Here is a 24,400-nt window from a genome sequence, read left to right on the forward strand (position 1 = left end):
CAGTTATAGCAGGGAAGAGGGCAGAATTTAACTGACAGTTTTTGTTGGGAACATTTTTTCCCCTGTTCTTTCTGCATGTGTGCTAAGTCGCTTCAGTCATATCCGACTCTTTGTGACAATATGGACTGTAGCCCGCCAGGCTCCTTTGTCCATGGGATTCTGCAGGCAAGAATACTGGAGTGGGTAGCCGTGCCCTGTTCCAGGGGATCTTCCCCACCCAGGGATCCAACCCGTGTCTCTTGCGGCTCCTGCATTGCAAGCGGATTCTTTACTGTTGAGCCATCGGGGAAGCCATTCTTTCTTTCTGCTTACTAATATCCATGTTAGAGAATTTGGCCAATACATATTGAACAAGAGTGAAAATTAAAATGAACTATAGTTACATTGTCCTCTGTGCTCCTGATAGGATTCGTTAGAAATTCTGATTTCATTTGAAACTGAGTTAGTCTTACTGCCATGGGGAAAATGCAAATTGAGTTAAGATAGTTCAACTCCAGCTCTTATACAGCTATAGTGTAACAAGATGAATTTCTTCAACTTTTGTTAAATCCACACAGGAAGTTTATTTTTCCTTTCTGTTGGATAGATAAACTGACTTCTTTGCTGGAAGATGTTTGTTGTTCATTTGCTTGTTACTTTTGAAAGGTGCTATGGAAACAAACATGTAAGGTTGTTGTCAGAATAGAAGGATGTATTTTAAATTGCCTAGAGATAGATACATTGAATCCTTCCAGATGGGAAAATTATCCAAATTAAGAATGATTACTTTTTATTACTTTGCACAAGCAGTATTATGTTTCAGGGTAAAAATAGGTCACTCCTTTTTTGTCTTTTTTAATCACTACCTTTTAAAAAAATACTCCTGTACAAAAATGAACCAAGTCATATTATGTGCGTGTTGGAACTTTTCAGTTTTAGGTATGGGGACAAATTGTTGAGTGAACAAAAATCCATGCTTCTATAGATGAAAATGCATAATTTATTATGTACATATCTCTGAGATTTATAATTAAGCCATTTCATTGATTTTTAAGATGCATGTCTGAGATAGACTCTTGTCTTAAATTGACATGTCAGGGCTTCATTGGCAGCTTTTGTTCTTAGTGTTACACTGAATAATAGTGTGTATGGAAATGATGGTGTCCTAGATGCAGTGAGGTAGGGATATGCGGAAATGTCAGCACTTTGATTCATGTTTAACACCAAAACCTTTGTCCAAAGAATGACTTGCAAAATGCAGATACATACCAGTTCCAGGTTCTTCCATCTAAATTAGAATTCTTTACTTGGAAGATTCCTATAAACATTTCTCCCCCATGTAAAGCAAATGGAGAATTAGTGTTTGTAAGTATAAGAACCATCTGAAAATATGTTTATAAGGAAACAAACTGCTTGATCATTTTTCATGGAGAGAAAATGGTGTGGCTAATGTTTGAAGTAAAGGTAATCAGACAGTATAACCAGGTGGATGTATGAACGTGCCTTCTTTTTTCTTCCCCCATTCTGAAAGATTCCTACGTCCACTTATAAATGAAAGTTGTCTCAAATGAGACATCCTTAAGTTGAATTTCAACAATTCACTGTTATTTTAATAAGATATAGTGGCTCAGATGGTAAAGAATCTGTGTGCAGTGCAGGAGACCTGGGTTCAATCCCTGGGTCAGGAAGATCCCCTGGAACAGGGAATGGCAACCCACTCCAGTATTCATGCCTGGAGAATTCCACGAACAGAGGAGGATGACTGGCTACAATCTGTGGGCTTGCAAAGAAGTCGGACACGACTGAGCAACTTTGACTTTTTTCACTGAGTGTATTTATTCTGTGTTAAAGACAGAATTTATATGGGAGGCTACGTGGTGTCCCCCAGCCTAGAAATCTGTGTAAGGACCCTACTGAGGGCAGGTTTCATAGGAAACTCAACCACTGAAGACTGCATACCTTCTTCCAGGTGGATTTGAGCTTTTCTTTGTAAGTATGCTCCCTCAACCAGCTGCACACTCGCAGCCTCCTGGAGCTTGTTTGAAATGCCAGCTCTGGGGCTCACCCCAGACTACTGAACCAGAATCTGCTTTTTAATAAGATTCTCCTCAAGTGATGCATGAAGATGTATATCGAGCACTTGGCCAGATCACTGACTCTCAGACTGGGGTGCTTATCACCAGAACTGCTCCCTACCACTCCCAGAGTTTCTAATTCAGTGGGTCTGGACTGGGGTTTGAGAATTTGCACTTTTAACAGGTTCTCAGATAATGCTGATGCTGCTGGCCCAGGGACCATACTTTGAGAACCACTAGGCGAAAGCATCCTCGTTGTACTTTTTCTATTCTTTTTTCTGATTTCTTGTCCTCCAAATAGTGCTTTTAGAGATTACTAAAATGTGCTTTAGCTTGATTAAAGAAAAACTTAAAAATTGTCTTGTGTGATTTTTAGTGATGGTCACACTAAATTTGCTTGTTAACATCTAATTCATAGAAAAATTATTTTATTTTTATTTATTATTTTTTAAATTGAAATGTAGTGTTTTACAATGTTGTGTTAGTTTCAGGTGTACAGCAAAGTGATTCAGTTATACATACATACATATATATATATACACACCCACACATATGTATTCTTTTTCAGATTCTTTTCCATTTTAGGTTATTATAAGATATTGAATATGGTTCCCTGTGCTATACAGTAGGCCCTTGTTGTTTATCTTATGTATAAAAGTGTGTATCTGTTAATCTCAAACTCCTAATTTGGGAAAACATTCCCTTTTAATGTGTGTTGGATTTTGACTCTAGGTGATAAGTAGTTTTCTTTCTCTTTCTCCTATGAAGTACATTTTTAACACTTTAAAATTCTTTTTGTATATATAAAATGTTCATGTGATTCAAAAACTAAAAAAATCTATTTTGAGGAGTCTAATTTCCAGTATTGTTTTGGTTTAACATGCTGTCTCCAGCCTTAGAGAATGTTTTCTATTTGTTTCCCATAGATGTCTGTTGTTTCTTTGTGTAGATACAAGCAAATACCAGTATACTGTATATACCCACTCCTTTTATATGTAGGATGCTACGTAAATTATTCTGACCCTGTTTTTTTTTTTTTTTTTTTTCAGTAGTGTACCTTTAGCATCTTTCCACACTAGTATATAGAAAACATTTATTAACAGATGCAGGATATACTGTTGTGTGGCCTGTGCCATAGTTTATTGAAGTTAACCCCCATTGATGGATAGTTGAATGTTTCCCAGTCTTCCAGTCACAGCCTGTGGTGAATAACGTTGTGCACACGTCAGTTCATATATGTGAAGTGTATCTGTGGGATACCTTTCCGGAAGTGGGATTGCTGGGTCCGTGAGCAGTGCGTTTATACATTTTGATAAATGCTGCCCACCTTCAGGGTTGTACCATTTTGAACCCTTGCAGGTATCTGTCTCCACAGCCTTTTGTAATAGGCTGATTTACCAGCCTTTGGATTCGTATCAATCCAATAAGGTGGAAAGTAACTCATTGTGGTTTTAATGTGCATTACTTTGATCATGAAGGAGGCTGAGCATCTTTTCACATGCTTAAAGGCTCTTTCTTTCTTTTTTTACTTTACAATATTGTATTGGTTTTGCCATACATCAACATGCATCCGCCACGGGTGTACACGTGTTCCCCATCCTGAACCCCCCTCCCACCTCCCTCCCCTTACCATCCCTCTGGGTCATCCCAGTGCACCAACCCCGAGCATCCTGTATCCTGCATCGAACCTGGACTGGTGATTCGTTTCACATATGATATTATACATGTTTCAATGCCATTCTCCCAATCATCCCACCCTCGCCCTCTCCCACAGAGTCCAAAAGACTGTTCTATACATCTCTGTCTCTTTTGCTGTCTCGCATACAGGGTTATTGTTACTATCTTTCTAAATTCCATATATATGCGTTAGTATACTGTATTGGTGTTTTTCTTTCTGGCTTACTTCACTCTGTATAATAGGCTCCAGTTTCATCCACCTCATTAGAACTGATTCAAATGTATTCTTTTTAAGGCTGTTTCTTTTCTATGAACTATTTGTTCATGCCCTTTGCACATTTTTCTTTTGAATTTTTTTAACAATTTCTAGGAATTTATAAAATAGACCTTTGTGATGCAAATTCCAGTTTCCTCAAGCTTGTCATTTTTCAAAAGTTTACTTTAATGTATTTTGGTATAGAGAAGGCTTTAAAGTTTTTTCTTTAAATTTTAAGCAGTTAATATTTTATGGATTTTGAGTCATGAAAAGGCCTCCAAGAATTTGGATTTTGCCCATGTTTCTTTTCTTTAAGGATTTTTTTCCCTTTATGGTTTCATTTTTAAGCTTAAATCTTTGATCCGTTTAGAATTTATTCTGGTATTCAGGGGTGATATATAGATTCAGCTTTATCCATATGGCTACCACTAATTTTTAGCGATTTGTTTCAGAACATTATAGTCCAGATTTCCAAATATATTGGGAGACCTCTCTGGGCTTTCTGGTCAGTTCCATTAAGTGTTTCTGTTCCCGCACAAGCACACATTATTGGATTTATAAGATGTCTTAATGCCTGTAAAACTAGTTTGTCCTGTTGCCCTTCATTTTCCTGGCCATTCTTGCTTGTTTATTTTTCCATGTGAACTTTAGAATCATTTGTCAGCTCCAGAAAAGAAAAACACACTTTAAAAAAGTTGAGATCATGTTAAATTTATGAACTAACGTAGGGAGAATTGATATCTTTCTGATATTGAATTTTCCATTCCAAGACCATGATGTATTTTTTTCATTTGTTTGGTTTTACTCTTGACTTCTAGAGCACAAATTTTTCTCATACAGGTTTTTCCCATTTCTTATTAATGTATTATATGTGTGTATATTTATGTGAATTGGAGAAGGAAATGGCAACCCACTCCAATATTCTTGCCTGGAGAATTCCATGGACAGAAGAGCCCAGTGGGCTACAGTCCATAGGATCACGAAGAGACAGACATGACTAAGTGACTAACTTTCATTTTCATTTCATATTTATATATATGCCTATATATACACATGTGTATGTTTTTATAAGTGAAGTCTTTATCTTTTTTAAGTGGTTTTGATTGTATGAAGGCTATTTATTTCTGTGTAAGTACAGAAGGTGATATACCTTGAAATTCTAATTAGTTTTTAACGAGCATCAAATTCTGCGGAATCCCTTATCCTTTTTTTGTCTGAAGAGAAAGAAAGCCTTGGAAGTCAGGCTTGCAGTTAAATTCTATAGCTGCATTTATGAGCTCAGTGGACATCTGGGGATCTGTTTGACTCCTCTGAGCCTCGGCTTCCTAATTAGTAACAGGAACAATTCTGGCTTGGTAAGAACATTTGGAGAATTAAGAAGAATGTGAAGTTCATCACTTAGTGCCTCTTCTACCACTGTCACTGCCAACAGCAGCTTGGATTGAGGTTGCTGTTCTCTTTTTTTCTTCCTCTTTCCCCTCTCACCTGTAAAAGAGAAAGACATTGTGAAGAAAAGTAATAAAACAATAGCAGACTTGAAATTAAAAATAAGCTGTGATTCACTCCGAGCAGGATAATCAGTGTCCTTGAGAAAAGAACAAACTCGACCCAGCATTTGAGGCCCCTCCTGCCTCTCTCTCTGACCTTGCTGCTGGTTGCCCTCTCGGATGCTCCCTGACCAGAGGCTGCGTAGCCTTCCCCAAAGGTCCCACGTTTCCTATAATGCCATCCCTTCCACTTAGGATGTTTTGCTACCTAATTCTGCAATGTCAAACACGTGCTGCCCCGCACCAATTAAAAACAGGATCTGTCTCCTTGTGTTGCTCATCTGTCCTATAGCTTAGTCCTGATAGACTGGAAGCTATGAGGAGAGAAAGTGTCACGTCCACCAAAGAATGCAGAATACCTGGAAAAGAGCAGACACTCAGATGTTTTTAAATAAGTTAATGACTAATTGATTTAGATCTTTCTTTGACTCGATGGACATGAGTTTGAGCAGGCTCCGGGAGTTGGTGAAGGACAGAGAAGCCGGGCGTGCTGCTGTCCATGGGGTTGCAAAGAGTCAGATAGGACTGAGCGACTGAATTGAACCTGCCTTGTGTCATATGCCTGGGTACTTCTGTCACCCACTACATTGTAAGCACGTTAAAGATAAGGATTATGCCATTTCTCAATAATTATAGTAAAGTAGGGAAAACCATTAGACCATTCAGGTATGACCTAAATCAAATCCCTTATGATTATACAGTGGAAGTGAGAAATAGATTTAAGGGCCTAGATCTGATAGAGTGCCTGATGAACTATGGGCTGAGGTTCGTGACATTGTACAGGAGACAGGGATCAAGACCATCCCCATGGAAAAGAAATGCAAAAAAGCAAAATGGCTGTCTGGGGTGGCCTTACAAATAGCTGTGAAGAGAAGAGAAGTGAAAAGCAAAGGAGAAAAGAAAAGATATAAGCATCTGAATGCAGTGTTCCAAAGAATAGCAAGAAGAGATAAGAAAGCCTTCCTCAGCGATCAATGCAAAGAAATAGAGGAAAACAACAGAATGGGAAAGACTAGAGATCTCTTCAAGAAAATTCGAGATACCAAGGGAACATTTCATGCAAAGATGGGCTCGATAAAGGACAGAAATGGTTTGGACCTAACAGAAGCAGAAGATATTAAGAAGAGGTGGCAAGAATACACAGAAGAACTGTACAAAAAAGATCTTCACGACCCAGATAATCATGATGGTCTGATCACTCACCTAGAGCCAGACATCCTGGAATGTGAAGTCAAGTGGCCCTTAGAAAGCATCACTACGAACAAAGCTAGTGGAGGTGATGGAATTCCAGTGGAGCTATTTCAAATCCTGAAAGATGATGCTGTGAAAGTGCTGCACTCAATATGCCAGCACATTTGGAAAACTCAGCAGTGGCCACAGGACTGGAAAAGGTCAGTTTTCATTCCATTCCCAAAGAAAGGCAATGCCAAAGAATGCTCAAACTATTGCACAATTGCACTCATCTCACATGCTAGTAAAGTAATGCTCAAAATTCTCCAAGCCAGGCTTCAGGAATATGTGAACTGTGAACTTCCAGATGTTCAGGCTGGTTTTAGAAAAGGCAGAGGAACCAGAGACCAAATTGCCAACATCCGCTGGATCATTGAAAAAGCAAGAGAGTTCCAGAAGAACATCTATTTCTGCTTTATTGACTATGCCAACACCTTTGACTGTGTGGATCACAATAAACTGTGGAAAATTCTGAAGGAGATGGGAATACCAGACCACCTGACCTGCCTCTTGAGAAACCTGAATGCAGGTCAGGAAGCAACAGTTAGACATGGAACAACAGACTGGTTCCAAATAGGAAAAGCAGTACGTCAAGGCTGTATATTGTCACCCTGCTTATTTAACTTCTATGCAGAGTACATCATGAGAAACGCTGGGCTGAATGAAGCACAAGCTGGAATCAAGATTGCCAGGAGAAATATCAATAACCTCAGATATGCAGATGGACACCACCCTTATGGCAGAAAGTGAAGAGGAACTAAAAAGCCTCTTGATGAAGGTGAAAGAGGAGAGTGAAAAATTTGGCTTAAAACTCAACATTCAGAAAACGAAGATTATGGCATCTGGTCCCATCACTTCATGAAAAATAGATGGGGAAACAGTGGGAACAGTGTCAGACTTTATTTTTGGGGGCTCCAAAATCACTGCAGATGGTGACTGCAGCCATGAAATTAAAAGACGCTTACTCCTTGGAAGAAAAGTTATGACCAACCTAGATAGCATATTTAAAAGCAGAGACATTACTTTGCCAATAAAGGTCCGTCTAGTCAAGGCTATGGTTTTTCCAATGGTCATGTATGGATGTGAGAGTTGGACTATGAAGAAGGCTGAGCGCTGAAGAATTGATGCTTTTGAACTGTGGTGTTGGAGAAGACTCTTGAGAGTCCCTTGGACTGCAAGGAGATCCAACCAGTCCATTCTGAAGGAGATCAGCCCTGGGATTTCTTTGGAAGGAATGATGCTAAAGCTGAAACTCCAGTACTTTGGCCACCTCATATGAAGAGTTGACTCATTGGAAAAGACTCTGATGCTGGAGGGATTGGGAGCAGGAGGAGAAGGGATCAATGGAGGATGAGATGGCTGGATGGCATCACTGACTCAATGGACCTGAGTCTGAGTGAACTCCGGGAGTTGGTGATGGACAGGGAGGCCTGGCGTGCTGTGATTCATGGAGTCACAAAGAGTGGACACGACTGAGCAACTGAACTGAACGATAGTGAAAACTAACGTTCATCGAACATTTTATTATGTCCCAGAAACTGTTTTAAAGTCCGTGATGTGGATAATCTATCATAAACCCTCAGCCGACTTAGGAGTTGAGTCCTATTATTAGGTACTCGGGGAAACCCAGGCACAGGGGCTTATGGACTTGCTCAGGAGCAGACAAGCAAGGACGTGGTAGTGCTGAGGCTCAGGCAGGTGTTCTTAATCTAGCAACCCAGCTTTTCACCTGCTGTGAGGTTGACTATAGTTAGGTATAGGTTCTTGAACCATTTAGGGAAAGTTATTCAATTCCACTTGAACCTGCTCACTTTTCTGCCCAATCTTCCCATTTTAGTAACTTCTATTTTATTCATTCTGATTCCTCTCAGACTTGATGTTCTCCGAGATACTTTCTCTGACCACCCTGCCTGGCATGCCGTAGATGTTGAATAAAAAGTAATTTTAACTTTTTTTCTCTCTAGGTTCCCAGTAAAGGTGCTAAGAAAGAATGTGAGACAGGAAAATAATTAAACATTTTTACTGAGGTAAGTTTTTTATGATTTAATTTTTTTTTTAAAGAAAATGTCTCTTATTAAAAAAAAATTTCCCTCCATACCTGGTTTCTGAAGATACAAGAGGGAGATTGTTGTTTTAGGAGTGTGTCAGTTGATAGAACCTGGGGTTCTTAAGGTGGTTGCCAGAAATGTGGGCTTCTGATTAAGGTCATTTGGCTTCCTTACTTCTTTGACTTGAATCTTTAATAAATTTCCGTTATCTCCTTGTTTTAAAGCCTGGTGCTGAGCAGGAGATCTCACAGGTGGAAATCCATAAGCTGTTTGGTGATTATACATACTTGCAATGTTCAGTGAAAACTTTTGATTTTAAAGTAGGGAGCTGAAGGGATTTGAAGCCACTTGGTGAGATTGCAACACTTCATTTTCTTAAATGAAAATGTGTTGTTTTTTTTCTTGCAGTAGTGAGAAAAAACTTCCATTAATGACACCTAACTCCTGCCACCCAGAAATGACTGCCATTGTTATTTTGATGAAACTCCATTTAGAAATTTATGAATATAGATGTATTTACATATAAATCTTTAAGTAAATTGGTCTTTTATTTAATACAACAGTATATTCTATGTATCTTTGCACATGAATTGTAAAAGACATGTATAATTGTATACAGTCATTTTACTGACAATATTTGATTGTTTAGAGGCACCATACTTTAATTGAATCATTCATTTGATGACTGTTTGGATGGTTTCTAGTGGATAATAGTGTGTCAGACAACCCTGTACCTACATCATTATATGCTTGTTCATTTATCTTCTTTGAAGTGTAACTACTGGGTCAAAGATGATACGCATTTTAAATGTAGGTGCTTGTGGCTAAACTGCCCTCTGTAAATAAAGGCCCCTTCCCAACTGAAATTTACCAGAGTCCTGTTTTCCATGTCCTTACCCACACTGAGTTTTGTTCATGTGTTTAATGCTTACCCGTCCAATAGGAGGAAAAAATGGTGTCTTTTTGAGATAGCAGGGCTTTCTTGTTTTTAATTGTATTTGTTTGTTTTGGGCTGTTCTGATCTTTGTTGCTGCACTCGGGCTTTTCTAGCAGGGGCTACTCTTCAATGCAGTGTGCGGGCTTCTCGGGGCAGTGGCTTGTCCTGTGGAGCACTGGTTCTAGGGGCGTGGCCTTCAGTAGTTGTGGCATGTGTTATCTTCCCAGATCAGGGACTGAACCTGTGTCTCCTGCACTGGCAGGTGGATTCTTTGCCATTGGGCCACCAGGGAAGCAAGATAGCAGGGTTTCTGACTGGAGTAAACCTTTCATGTTTAAAGACCTCTTTCATCTGATAGCCTTATTTACATAAAAAATTTCCTTGTTAAAAACATACATGTGATTCTTGTGTGTATGTGAAACACTCTTGGACTTTAAATGTGATGAAAATGTTGGAATATGTTGAGATCTTTGTTTTTAGGTCTATTACCCTGATTGAAAGTGAAAGTCGCTCAGTCGTGTCCAACACTGCAACCCAGGCCAGGATACTGGAGTGGGTAGCCTTTCCCTTCTCCAGGGGTCTTCCCAACCCAGGGATCGAACCCAGGTCTCCCGCATTGCAGGCAGATTCTTTACCAGCTGAGCCACAAGGGAAGCCCAAGAATACTGGAGTGGGTAACCTATCCCTTCTACAGGGGATCTTCCTGACTCAGGAACCGAACTGGGGTCTCCTGCGTTGCAGGTGAATTCTTTACCAACTGAGCTATCAGGGAAGCCCATTACCCTGATTAATTCAGTATAAATATTTTTAAATTGTTGTTGTTCAGTCACTAAGTTGTGTCCGACTCTTTGTGACCCCATGGACTGCAGCACACCAGGCTTCCCTGTCCTTCACTATCTCCTGGAGTTTGCTCAAGCTCATGTCCATTGAGTCGGTGATGCCATCCAACCATCTCATTCTCTGTCTTCCCTTCTGCCTTTAGTGTTTCCCAGCATCAGGATCTTTTTCAGTAAGTTGGCTCTTCACATCAGGTGACTAAAGTATCGGAGCTTCAGCTACAGTGTCAGTCTTGCCAGTGAATATTCAGGGTTGATTTCCTTTAGGATTGACTGGTTTGATCTTCTTGCTGCTCAAGGGACTCTCAAGAGTCTTCTCCAGCATGACAGTTCAAAAGCATCAGTTCTTTGGAGCTCAGCCTTTATGATCCAACTCTCACATCTGACATGACTATTGGATAAACTATAGCTCTGACTATACGGACCTTTGTCAGCAAAGTGATATTTCTGCTTCTTAATATGCTATCTAGGTTTGTCATGGCTTTTTTTTCCAAAGAATAAGCATCTTTTAATTTTGTGGTTGCAGTCACCATCCACAGTGATTTGGAACCCAAGAAAATAAAACCTGCCACTGTTTCCACTTTTTCTCCATCTGTTTGCCGTGAAGTGATGGGATCAGATGCCATGATTTTAGTTTTTTGAATGTTGAGTTTTAAGCCAGCTTTTTCACTCTCTTTCACCCTCTTCAGGAGTCTTTAGTGTCATCTGCATGTCTGAAGTTGTTGATATTTCTCCCAGCAGTCTTGATTCTAGCTTGTGATTCATCCAACCCAGCATTTCACATGATGTACTTCAAATATAAGTTAAATAAGCAGGGTGACAGTATACAGCCTTTATGTTCTCCTTTTCCAATTTTGAACCAGTCTATTGTTCCATGTCTGGTTCTAATTGTTGCTTCTTGACCTGCATACAGGTTTCTTAAGAGGCAGGTAAGGTGGTCTTATGTTCCCATCTCTCTAAGAATTTTCCACTATTGGCGACTAACTAATATTACTGAGTTAGGTGACTATGCATTCACATGTATACATATGAATGCCAATGTTGAGTTTCATCTGTCCAGAGGATTTTGCCAGTTTCTGATATGAATATGAGCTCTAATTTTATGTTTATTTTAGATTTTATTTCAAATAAAAGTTGCCTAAGGAAGGTCTCACATGAAACAAACATGTACTTTGTCATCGGCTTACTGTTTCTTTTTTGACTTAATTGAAAGCCAGTTAAAATTCATCTTTTTCCTTGATATAGAATGCATCTTCTTATAGATTGCCTTTCATGTGAGTGCTTTTCTTTTCACTCCAAGTTAACATTGTTGAGGCTTGGACCTAGTGTGTTTTATGCACCAGCTTATATCCAGCAACTGCTGTGATACCTGGCACGCACATGGCAGATACTCAAATCATTTTTGTAGGAATTAATGATTGGTCAGTATCATCATTGTTAAGTTAGAATTAAGATGCAAATGAGATGTGCCTTCAATTTTAATTAAGAAATTTAATTTCTTGGAGAAGAAAACTAGCACCTGTGATGTTTAAATGCACCTAAATCTAGATGTATATAATTGTGACATTTGCTACCGTAACCTCTTGTGATGTTTTGTTTGGACTGTTGATTTGGATTCTGTCCAATTTCTTCGCAGAATTCCACATACAACTGCATTTTAAATCTGCTTTTTCGTTTGTTGCTGTTAAGGGGAAAGTAACTGTCTAAAATAGGTAAAGTACTTGATCTACTATTTACGATATGTTTCATATTATACAGATGGGAATATCTTTGAGTTATTTGAAGACAAGGATAAAGTAAATTATAATGGAGAGAAATTGAGGTATATTTTAATTGTGTAGTTCAGCATTTGTTAAAAGTAGAGAAATGGATTGCCAGCCATTAAGAAGAATGTGTAAATCTTTGTCCAGTATCCTGCCTATTAAGCGTTTCTGACTCACAACCAGTTTTTCACAGCCAAAATAAACAGAGAGAATGGAACAATTATCTAATAGATTTAGGCAATGTTGAGGATTCTTGTTTCATACACTTTGTTTCCACTGGAGTATGGGATTCTAAAGAATGCATGTGCTAGCTTTAATTAGTATTTTAGCAGCAGCTATTTGCATGTAAAATTTTTTTAATTTATTAAATAATCCCCTAGCAATTTATTTGTACTTTAACTTTCTTAGCAGCTCCTTCCTTAATAAATCTAAAGTTATTAATAAATCTAGGCAGGCTTGAAAGGAAATTATTGAGTCTTCATTTAGTAAGGTCTAAATTAATTATATTTTCTGGACTTTACCCTCTATCTTATTGTGGCTAATGGTATGATCCTGTATTTGTTTTCTAAAATAAGTGAAGTTCTATGTTATTATATCTCTCTTCTCCAGTAGTATAGGAAGTTCCTTATATTATAGCTTTCATTTCACTGATGACTTACTTTCTTTAATTGCATGCTTTAAAACTCTAATTCTAAAAATACTTCTGAAAAGTGAGGCATTACTAGTAGCAGTTAAACTGGAGTCTTAATTAAACTTAAGACTATCATTTATTTCTCCTCTGAGCTGCGTTTGTAAAAATTTTTATACTGTATTTAAACAGATTATAAGACATTCTTATGCACTTAATGGGTTGGATTTTATGCATTTGCAACAGTTTCTTCCTATTTTAGGCATAAAGCTTAAAGTTTAGACTGGCAGTGTAAGTGGTTATTTGATTGGAAAGTTGGAAAGAAGAGAAGTTCTGTCTTCATATACAGGATTTGTGGTGGTAGAATATTCACATGAAACTGTTTCATGGTCAGGGTGAGAGTACTGAACCGCAACAGGAGGGCAGAGTAAGTGCTGATGTGTGGTATAGAGAACATCCCCCCAGCAAGGGCAACACTTGGCCCTCCTTCTGTAGCATTTACAGTGAGTTAGTCCCTCACAGAGGTTTTATTAAATTCGGAGTCTTAGGGGGAGGGTTTGGGGAAGAGGGGTAGAGAACAGAAGCTTTGGGCTACAAGTTCCATAATGAACGTGGTGTTTGGTGGAGCTCCCCAGGGGTAGGCCTCTCCAGCCTCTTAACATCCCATCCCCCTTGAGACCCTGGACGCTTTGTGCTGTGAGAGAACTTGGTCTGGAGCTGGGCGGAGGGAGTCTACCATCTACCACTGCAGAGTCTCAATTCACTTCAGTTCAGTCACTCAGTCCTGTCCGACTCTTTGCGACCCCGTGGTCTCACTGCAGAGTCTGGATGCAGAGTCTCTAAGTAGACTTCCGCCACGCAAGTGTGAGGTAGTGGTGTAATGACAAACACGAGAATTCCACACGAGCTTTACCTCTGTGCCTGTTTGTTCAGAGAGGACACCTAATTCATGGTGTGGCTTATGTTTGTGTCTGTTAAACCCAGTAAGTTTTGTTGTAAGTAGATTTCAGTCTGTTTTAATGTAACAAAGTTTTTTGTCTGAATCTTCTGGCAGCCATCTCTCAAATGTTAATGGTAATAGCTGTCAGTAGGAAGGGTATCCGCCTACATCTTTTCTGCAGTGCTTGAAACCATCCCACTTCCTTTTTCTTTTTCTTTAAGAACTGATTACTGACACTTGGGAATTATAATCAGATTTCATCAATCTTTATGGAAAGGTTACCAATTATTGCACTGAAAAACAGGCATTTGTCTCTAATAGTAAGTGTTTCTTTTGGTATGTCTCTCTCAGTTCATTGCTTTTAAATACCTCTTAGGTGAATGAATGCTTTGTGTCATGCCCCGATTTAATACATTTAAAGCAGACTTTATTGATGGCTTTCTTACTTTCAGTTATATGGGAGGGGGAATAATTTAATAGAGAATTTTCATAGGATCTTTTGGTTGCTTAGATGTCCTTGGGGTAGAAAAGAATGACTGGTGTCAGTTACTTCTGTTGTGATGCAAGCTCCAGAATCAATATTTGCGTTGAAGAGTTGAGAGCAGTGAGGGTTTTTATGGTGGGGATGTACATATTGAGCGTTGGGCTGCACCTTCGGTGTGTATTCTTTGATTTTGTTCTCTAATGACTCTCAGAGGCTAGATTCAGTCACTCCAGTTTTAGAGAATAGAAGGCTTGGTTATGAGATTTGTCCTTGGGCACTCAGCTAGTACATTAAAAACAAAACAATAACTTGAATCCAGATCTCTCTGGCTTTTCTTGTCACAGTTCTTAGAGTGTTTCCATTATCGTAGATGAGTGAAATGTTGGGCGGAACGAGGATACAGCCGCTTTATCAGCACCATCACCCTCGTTCTTACCCTCCTGTCTGTTTCTAATGTTCTTCAGCATTAACTGGCGAATTTTAGGAGCCTGCCAAGGTGTCTGGCTCATTGTGTTCAATACAACATAGGCTTGTTTAATTTAGCAGTGCTCTGAGATGAAAGGTTCATGACGGCCAAGTACAAACAGACCTTCTGTGGGATGTTAATTTTGTTATAGGAGAGAATACTTGTTTTTCCTTGCTCTGTGTTAATAAAGAAGCTGGCACATTTTCTCATCAGTTAAAAAGGACTTGAACTTGTTTAAATCTGTGTAATCAAAGGGAAGTGAGTGGTTCTGATAAACATTTTTCTTTGTGCAGTTTTTGGTTAATTCCATTTTATACCTGCCAGCAAATTGCAGTTTGTGTGCTCTTTTGTTCTTTTCTTCTTCTACTTTGAATTTGATTTTATGATTGGTCGCTGTGGGGATTTGGTGGTAGGAAAATAAATCATTTCCTCATTTGAACAGATTGTGTGTTTGTGTGTGTATGTGTGTGTTTACGACAGGTTATCCTGTAGTAGGCAGAGTGATTCAGTCAGGCCCCTGCATGGAGGTGTCACTATATGATTTTGTGTAGTAATTTTTTTTCATAACAGCTCTATTGACATGTAATTCACATACCATAAAGTTCACCCATTTAAAACATAAAATTCAGTAGATCTTTCTGTATTCACAGAGTTATGCATGGATCCCCAGTCTCATTCCAGAACACTTTCATCACCCCAAAAAGAAACCCCAGACTGAGTAGCAGTCACTTTCCATTCTTCCCTCTCTTTAGTCTCTGGCAACCACCGTTCTACTTTGTGTGTCTCTGAATTCAGAGTGTGTCATATAAATGGAATTATACAGTACGTGTGACCTTTTGTGTCTGACTTCTTTCACTTAGCATGCTTTTGAGGTTCGTCTGTGTCATAGCATATGTAAGAATTCATTCTTTTTTGTTGCTAAATAATATTCTACAGCATAGATAGATAACATTTTGTTTATTCATCCGTTGATGGCCACTTAGGTGGTTTCCAGGTTTTGGAAGTTGTGAATGCTACTGAGAACATTCATGTCTAAGTTTTTTGGGTGGACATCTGCTGTCGTTTCTCATGGATATATACCTAAGGGTAGAATTGCTGCCTTTCATGGTAACTCTATATTTAACTTTTTGAGGGACTGCCAAACTGTTTTCCAAAGTGGCTGTACTATTTTACGTTCCCATCAGCAGTGTTAGAGGATTCCATCCTGGCCAACACTTGTTATTTTTTGTTTTGTTTTTCATAGTAACCATCCCAGTGGGTGTGAAGTGGTCTCTCGTGGTAATTTTGATTTGCATTTTCCCTAATGGCTGCTGCTGCTGCTAAGTCGCTTCAGTCGTGTCTCACTCTGTGCGACCCCTTAGATGGCAGCCCGCCAGGCTCCCCCGTCCCTGGAATTCTCCAGGCAAGAACGCTGGAGTGGTTTGCCATTTCTTTCTCCAATGCATGAAAGTGAAAAGGGAAAGGGAAGTCGCTCAGTTGTGCCCCACTCTTAGCAACCCCATGGACTGCAGCCTACCAGGCTCGTTCATCCATGGGATTTTCCAGGGAAGAGTACTGGAGTGGGGTGCCATCGCCTTCTCTGCCCTAATGGCTAATGATGTTCAATATTTTTTCATGAGCTTCTTGGTCACTTGTATATTTTTTAGAGAAATGCCTATTCACGTTCTTTTCCCATTTTAAAAACGGGATTGTCTTTTTATTGTTGAGTTATAATGTTTTTGTGTATTCTAGATTTCTTTGCACCCCTCTGCCCTCCACATAGGTCTTTATCAGAGATATGAATTGTAAAATTTTCCTCCCTTTCTGTGGATTGTCTTTTCACTTTTTAAAAAGAATGTTCTTTGAAGAAATTTTTTAATTTTTGAGAAGACCAAACTTCTGTTTTTCTTTGGTTGCTTATGTTGTCTTGCCTCTGTTTGAAATTTTCTGCAAGTTAAAAAAAAATTGCACCTTATTTCTATACATCTGATTTTAAAAGTTGCTGCAAAATTAAATGATCAGCTGTTAACTATACAATGGATAGAGGTATTTAAACATCTTTCATATTTTCAAATATTCTCTTACAAGGTGAGAAGACCAAGTTTCCTAACCTAAAACTCAGTGTGCATTTTTTAAGTTAGAAAAAATGTCTTTCAATGTTCTGCCTAGCTCAGAATGCATGGGACATTCTGTGAACATTTTCAGTGTCTTGTATGTACTAAGCCCTAGACTAGGCTTGGGGATCCGGAGGTGACTGGGCCATGGCTCTATCCTCAAAGAACTAGAGCTCACATGCCAAGCTAGAAGTATCCACAGACAGTGGAGACCCATGGAAGGGAGGAAGGAGTACTCTTCTATATCTGGGTGAGAGTGCCTCACTGAAGAGTGGATACTTGAAGCAGCTCTATTGAGATATAATTCATGTACCATGAAGTTCACCCATTTAAAGCCTGTAACTCAGTAGATTTCAGTATATTCAGAAGAGTTGTGCTCAATCCGAACACAATGGGAATCAGGGTGGCAATCAGAACTTTTTGTTAGGGTCTTTGATTTTCTCCTCCAGTTTCTTGCTACTGTATACAGCGAGTGTCTAGACCAAGCATCTTGTAGCCATGGTATTTAGAATTCTTAGTGTAATAACATGTAGAAATGGATGTGACAACTTCGATGCCTAGATGTGAACCTAAACAAAACCACTTTACTTTCTTCAGGTTTTCCAGGTTTTCAGAAAGGAAAATTTCCTGCTTACCAGTCAGTTTAGCATTGGGCGGGGAGGGTGTATGTCTGTCTCTAAGCTAAAGCCCAAGTAATTCCATACAGTCAGAGCATAAAATGTGAGGCGAGGAGTAACAGGTGCGTGGCTGCAGAGGAAGATTGATTGTAGAGAGCTGGGTGTGTCCTGTTAAGGAGTTTAGATTTTGTCCCTGTTGATTCTGGAGCCACTCTCCAGCAGGGGGAGCGTGATATAGTCACTCTGGCCACTGTGTTATGGATGCTGCCTGCGGGGGCAGGACTGGAGACCAGAGTCCCATTAGGCTGTTGCGTTAGTCCAGTAAGAGTCAGTGAGGACCTGAACTAGGGTATTTGTGGCAGAGTTGGATAAGACCCAGGCTGGAAATGTTTAGGAGCTATCAGTCAGGAATCCTGGCTACAAGTAACAGAAATCCTCCTTAAGTTTAAACTATCTTAAGTTAAAAGAGGAATTAATTGGAAGGTTCTTGGAGAAGGTTGTAAAAGATATGAAATGCTGCAGAAACCAGAACAACCCAGGGTCCTCGGGGATTGGAAGAGGTCTCATCATCACAGGGACTCTTTCTCCCAACTCTGGGCCCTTGGGCTTCTGCATAGGGCAGGGGCTGTCTTCTTACTCTCCTGCCAAGAGGAAGAAAAAGCTCCTCTCTCCCAGCTCATTTTTAAAATCCCAGGGGCTCTCTTGGCTTTGAGTTTTTTGCCTTCACCAGGCATGGGGGTCTTTGAAAGCTGTCTACCACCATCACGTTGGGAGTTCCCAAAAAGAGGAAGGTTGTTGTGGGCAGAGCCAACCCTGCACACATGCTCGGGGAGTACTGAGACGGAGGAGATCTGGGGAGGAAGAGTGCTCCCACTTGTGTGTCTCTAGTAGCCTGTGATGGCGCCATTGCCACCGAGAACGCAAGTTCAGGGAGCAGGCAGACCGGAGTGCCATGAGTTCAGGTTTAGACCAGCTTAGACTGGGGCCTGGAACTAATCACAACTTGTATGTTACATATTTTTATGATTATATGACTGGTTTGGCTTTCTTCACAATTAAAAGTCTCATGAGGACAGGAACTGTCTTGTTTTCTTCATTCTGAACTTCCAGAGCCCAGCATAGTATACTTGACACATAACAGGTATTCAGTGAATATCTGTGTGAATGATTCAGGTGAACACGTTCAGCAGGCAGCTGAGTGTACAGTTTGGATCTCAGTCGAGGACAGGAAATATAGATTTGGGAGTTATCAGTGTAGGGCTATGTAGTGGACATAGTGGCTAAGGAACTGTTATGAAAGTTCAGATACTGTGTAGACCTGAAATTTTCATGTCCAGGTAATGAAATTATGCCTTTTTTCTTTGCCATGCCAAGTATTATCAGTAATTATCTACTGACAATCCTGCTAATTAGTTTTTTAAATTTCGTGACTAAAATTAGATTTGTGATAGGTAGGGAAATAAAGGTGATAAAGACAGATTCTGTTTCCGTTTAAGAATAACTGACTCATAGGATGAAACCTTGGATATGATTTCAGATCACTCCTGTAAGCTCTCACAAAAGATGTTTATAAAAACACTTGGAACAATACAGATTGTACTAAGAAAATGTGCTTTGATCAACTCTGGAGATACAAAGCAGGGAACTTAATAAATCAAGTCCTATTTGTGAATGGAAAGGACTGGAAGTTCACCTTAAAAGTAAGAACTGAGTTCACAGCAAGACCTAAATTTTGTATTCTGAATAGCAGATGTTAACTTATTTTCATCTTTTATATATTAAAAAAAAGAATTGCAGGTTTCAGATTTTGGCATCTTGAAATCTGACTCCTGATTCCTATCTCTTAATAGCTTTTGGAACACTAGTCTAGAAATGGAATTTGACTTTGGTTTTTTACCCTTTAATTTTGAGGTGAATGTGCTGCCAGCTCTGTCTTTCCTCTATATTCAAGAAAACCAAATCACAGGTAGCTTGGATATGGTATAATTTTTATTATTTAAATATTAGAAAAATAGGGTCTTGTTTATGTAAAGTAGTAATGTTACGTTGACACTTGGGAAAGATGGTTTTTTGGTTTTTGTGCTTTTTTTCATTTTAGTGCATAAATAGAATTGTATTACTTTTAGGGCTAAACGCTCTCATCCTACCACCTTGCCATATGACAAGATATTATAGTAAATTGCATGTATTTTAAGTGTCTTTGTTTATTGCCTAGATTCCTTTCTTACCCTCCTAGTAGAAATGTGAGCCATATTTGTTTGTTTAATTTTTTGCCAAAGAACTTTAACTAAATTTGCCTGACTCCCAGTGCAGGCAAGTGTCTTTTAGCAAGTTAATTTAAAGGAGCATTTCTAAAAATTCAAATTGCATAGATTATAGCATTCCAGCTTTTTAAATTACTGTTAAGATATATGTTTAAAATATGACACAGATGATTTTCTTTTGGTTTATAGATTAATGCTTATTCTTTCAAATAGGTTCAACACATATCTGATAGACTAAGACTTTGTGCCTTCTGAATTTTACCAAGGCTCCTTCAAGACTGGGAAAGAGAATACATTTCAGTTCTTAATGATAAAGTCAAAATTATGAGTTTGACTCCTGCGTAAGCTAGTTAAGTTATAAATGGGAAAATCTCCATGCTGAGACCCCAGACCCCAGCAAACTGTATCCTTTTTGAAATCAGTTAGAGCTGAAATGAAAGAAGGTTGATTTCTGGAGGCTCCTGGAGAAAAAAAAAACTTTAAATACCTCTAATATAGTTTAGCTTATTCTGTATTCTGAAATGATTTTCATCAAGAGCTTCTTACCTTCATTCTTTTCTAGTTAATTTTTCAGAGGTAGAATCATTCAAAATAGAAAAGTTCACAGCCTAGATGTCAGAGGGGTTCGTCAGCAGCCCTTACGGATGGTGGTGCACAGTGGCCCTTGGGAAGAGGCCTGACTCGCTCGTGCCGCTGGGCCCGGGGCTCATCAGGGCCACTCCTCTGTTGCATCGCTTTCACATATGCCGTATCTCCACTCCTTAGTTCTTGGATTTTTTTGGTAACTAATAAATATAATTTTATCATATATGATAATATTACTTTGTCATATAATTTTATTACTGTATCATTCATGATGAAAGTGAAAAGGAGAGTGAAAAAGTTGGCTTAAAACCCAGTGTTCAAAAAATGAAGATCATGGCATCAGGTCCCATCACTTCATGGGAAATAGATGGGGAAACAATGGAAACAGTGAGAGACTTTGTTTTGGGGTGCTCCAAAATCACTGCAGATGGTGACTGCAGCCATGAAATTAAAAGATGCTTGCTCCTTGGAAGAAAAACTATGACCAACCTAGACAGCATATTAAAAAGCAGAGACATTACTTTGCCAACAAAGATCCACTTAATCAAAGCTATGGTTTTTCCAGTAGTGATGTATGGATGTGAGAGTTGGATTATAAAGAGAGCTGAATGCCAAAGAATTGATGCTTTTGAACTGTGGTGTTGGAGAAGACTCTTGAGAGTCCCTTGGACTGCGAGGAGATCCAAGCAGTCCTTCCTAAAGGAAATGAGTCCTGAATATTCATTGGAAGGACTGATGCTAAAGCTGAAACTCCAATACTTTGGCCACCTGATGCAAAGAACTGACTCATTGGAAAAGACCCTGATGCTGGGAAAGACTGAAGGCAGGAGGAGAAGGGGATGACAGAGGATGAGATGGTTGGATGGCATCACCGACTCGATGGACCTAAGTTTGAGCAAGCTCTGGGAGTTGGTGATGGACAGGGAAGCCTGGCATATTGCAGTCCATGGGGTTGCTAAGAGTCGGACACAGCTGAGCGACTGAACTGAAAAATAATTATAAAAGGAACATTAAATAATGGGGGAGGAGGAACATCCAAATAGTTTACCTTTACCCAGATTGAGTCTAATTAAGGAAGGATTTGTCTGAGTTATGGAAAGTTTAAAACAATTGAAATGCACCTCTGATTAAGTGTGTGTAGAATTTAGGCTAATGTGTTGCTTAGCAGTTGTAAAGACTGGTGATTCTAAATAATATATGCATACTCTGTATGTAAACTGACATTTCTAATGGACTTTAGCTGTGGTTTCTGTAGTTTAAGTAGCTGATGAATCTTGATTATGCTCTCAGTAAACAGTCTTTCTCACTAGACAGAGAACGCAGACACTTTTCAACCAGCACGTGCTTCTGTGTTTGTCACACCTGAATTTAATAAGTTTTATTCTGCATCTCCGAAGTAGTGAAATAGTGTGCAGAAATGCTTTTAAGGGTGGAAGTGTGTGGTTTGTAGGCTTCTTTTACAGATGTGTTGCCATGAAACCTTGTATATAGAACAGCTCATCTTCAGATGACAGTAGAGGTCTGGACTGGCCCTCACACAAGCTCGAGGAGCTCCATTTGAAACCGTTGTTCAGGCTGTCATGAATGAAAGGTCGAGTCTGGGGAGGAATGAAGGATAAATTACTTGTCTGTATATCCTATTTGTTAATACTTTATACTGTATTATTTACTTACGTGAAAAACACGGGTGCAATTTAAAATGTTTGACACCACCATACACATGGTCAAAAGTAATAATCACACTGGCAGCTACTCTACCTCATAACTTTAAGGCAGTCTTTTCATCTTAGAGGAAAGACCTTGCCTGACTTGCCAAGATTATGATAATGAAGGGTACCCAAAAGCCAAAGCGAGGAAGAGAAATTATCCTATATACCTAGTCCTGTCAACAGTGTTGTTCTCTCTTCCGTGTTAAGACATAGTCCGATTAAAGTGAGTTAGAGAATAACAATCACACTAAGAATAAACCACCAGTGCTCAAGGTTGTAACAGTCCCCGTTCTCAGACACGTGTGGTCCCTGTGGGGGCCTGGCTGGGAGACTCACTGCTAAGGAGTTTACGGTTTCTTCTCTTCATCATGGGGAATAGCTCTGTCATCTTGGGCAGGTTCTTAAGGTCATTGGTGCTCTACCAGTCTGTGAAATGCCTCATCACAGAATTGCCATGAGGGCAAGTGGAAATGGCTGCATCTGAAGTGGTTAGCACAGTGCCTGGCTGTTATAAATCGTCAGTAGGTGTTAGGTGACGGACATTAACAAGGCAGCAGTAATGGACGGAGGAGATGCTGTGAAGAAGCACAGATTCGGCTCTCAGCTTTAGTGGACTCCACTGTGACAGCTGTCATTCTACCTTTTAAATTAAAGAAAATATTGGAGGCGAGTTGGAAAAGCTTCATAATGAAAACCTTGTTTACTCTAAGCTGTTGAATGTCTCTCCTTTTTTGGACATGTCTTACCTGTTTACCTTAAAAATTTTTATTTTCATTTTTACAAATCTGAAAAACAAAAATGAAAAGTTAAAATTACAGAATATGCTGGTTGGTTTTTCGTCTTTCATTTTAATGGTCATTGCTTCTCTACAGGAATGAAAATATTCACAAACTGTGCTCACAGAACTTGTGGTCTGGAATGCCGTGGTTACCGAATATTTAGGAGCCACCAGGGAAGTCTGTTTAGGAGATTAGCGGTGTTTAATGTGGATGTGAGTTTGGATATGATGTGTTTAGAACATGTGACAGAATCAATGTCAGTCAGAATTTACTAAAAGCTTATCACCTGATAAAATTGTTCCTTTGAGAACAGAAAACATGATAGTTCAAAGACAGCTTAAAATTTTTAGGAAAGGAATAACAGTTTCTAGGGAAATCTGAAACACAGTACATCAACGGTTTTCTCTAACAAGGGATATTTATTGAATTTTTTTGTCCATTGCATGAGTTCATTGGATTCTTTTATTAAAAAAATCCTAAACGAGGAGCACCACTGCACAAGAGAAAATATAGTATAGATTTTCAAATGGATGCCCTTGATAAGCTGTAAACTGTCGTATATATTAATGGCAAGAGGTGTGGACCTATTGAGTTCTGTTTTTGATGAATAAATAAGCTTATGTCTTCTGTCAGATGTGAGTACCAGCTTTGGTCCAATTGACACGGCATTCTCTAAAATCAGCAGAAGAGAATGCGCTATGGTGCAGTATCTCGTCTGACACTAACAGGGACTTGACTTAAAGCTGCCTAGTTGTTATAGATAGTTAATTAATTAATTAATTGTGGGTCTTGCTATGTGTTTTTCACATCTTTTTATACTTCTAAACTGCCAGAATCTCTTAGAGATGACAAGTTCCACTCTGTGTATGGAAGTACTTTTTTTTTTTTTTTTTAACATTTGTCCTGAATTCACTTAGGTTTCAAAAGATACCTTTGTTCTGGAATTTTAAGCTGTCAGTGTATAATTCTTTATTCATCTTATCACTGGCATTTATTATTTTAACTTTATATTAGAAGAAGAATCATCCTGTTTCCATTGATATTCTTTAGTTGTATTATTTAAGTGCAGTGACTAAAATCTTACAGACTAGATGCAGAATGGCTTTGTAATTTGCTGCTGACCGTGCTGCCTGAAACCCAGAACGTACAACAATGACAGACAGAGTACATGTGCAGTAAATGTTTATTTGAATTAATGAATTGCTCTAGGCTAGCTTGCGGTTATAATATTTTCAAAATTGAGTGACCAAGCATTCAGTACTGTAGTTTAGCTAAACATTTGGGCTTTGTTTGAAGCCAATAAACAGACCGCCGTGTAATCCAGAGAGACCAGTCTGTTCACTTTTCCGTCCAATAGTAATTTACTTTTACAGTTGTGTTTATATAGAGTAAAGGTCAAAAGAAAAGATGTATTTGAGGCAGTTATATCAATTGCTTCACTACAATGAAAGATTTTCAATATGCTAATGAAAAAGGGGCAATTTAGA

The 24,400-nt window shown here is 39.0% G+C and overlaps 1 protein-coding gene across 14 annotated transcripts in view; it reads left to right on the forward strand.

Annotated features, from left to right (window-relative positions):
* The window catches only part of MRTFB (myocardin related transcription factor B), a 315,742-nt gene that overhangs the window by 104,310 nt on the left and 187,032 nt on the right, over positions 1–24,400 (forward strand). For 12 of the 14 annotated variants that reach the window (XM_059881259.1, XM_059881261.1, XM_059881260.1 and 9 more), the window contains one exon: positions 8,729–8,791. The gene's annotated coding sequence lies outside the window, so the exon portion shown is untranslated. Of the gene's footprint in view, positions 1–8,728; positions 8,792–12,221; positions 12,298–24,400 lie in introns of all 14 variants that reach the window. The other 2 variants (XM_024984789.2, XM_024984787.2) reach the window with 1 other exon arrangement.

This window comes from Bos taurus, chromosome 25, assembly GCF_002263795.3.
Source record: "Bos taurus isolate L1 Dominette 01449 registration number 42190680 breed Hereford chromosome 25, ARS-UCD2.0, whole genome shotgun sequence".
NCBI lineage: Eukaryota > Metazoa > Chordata > Mammalia > Artiodactyla > Bovidae > Bos > Bos taurus.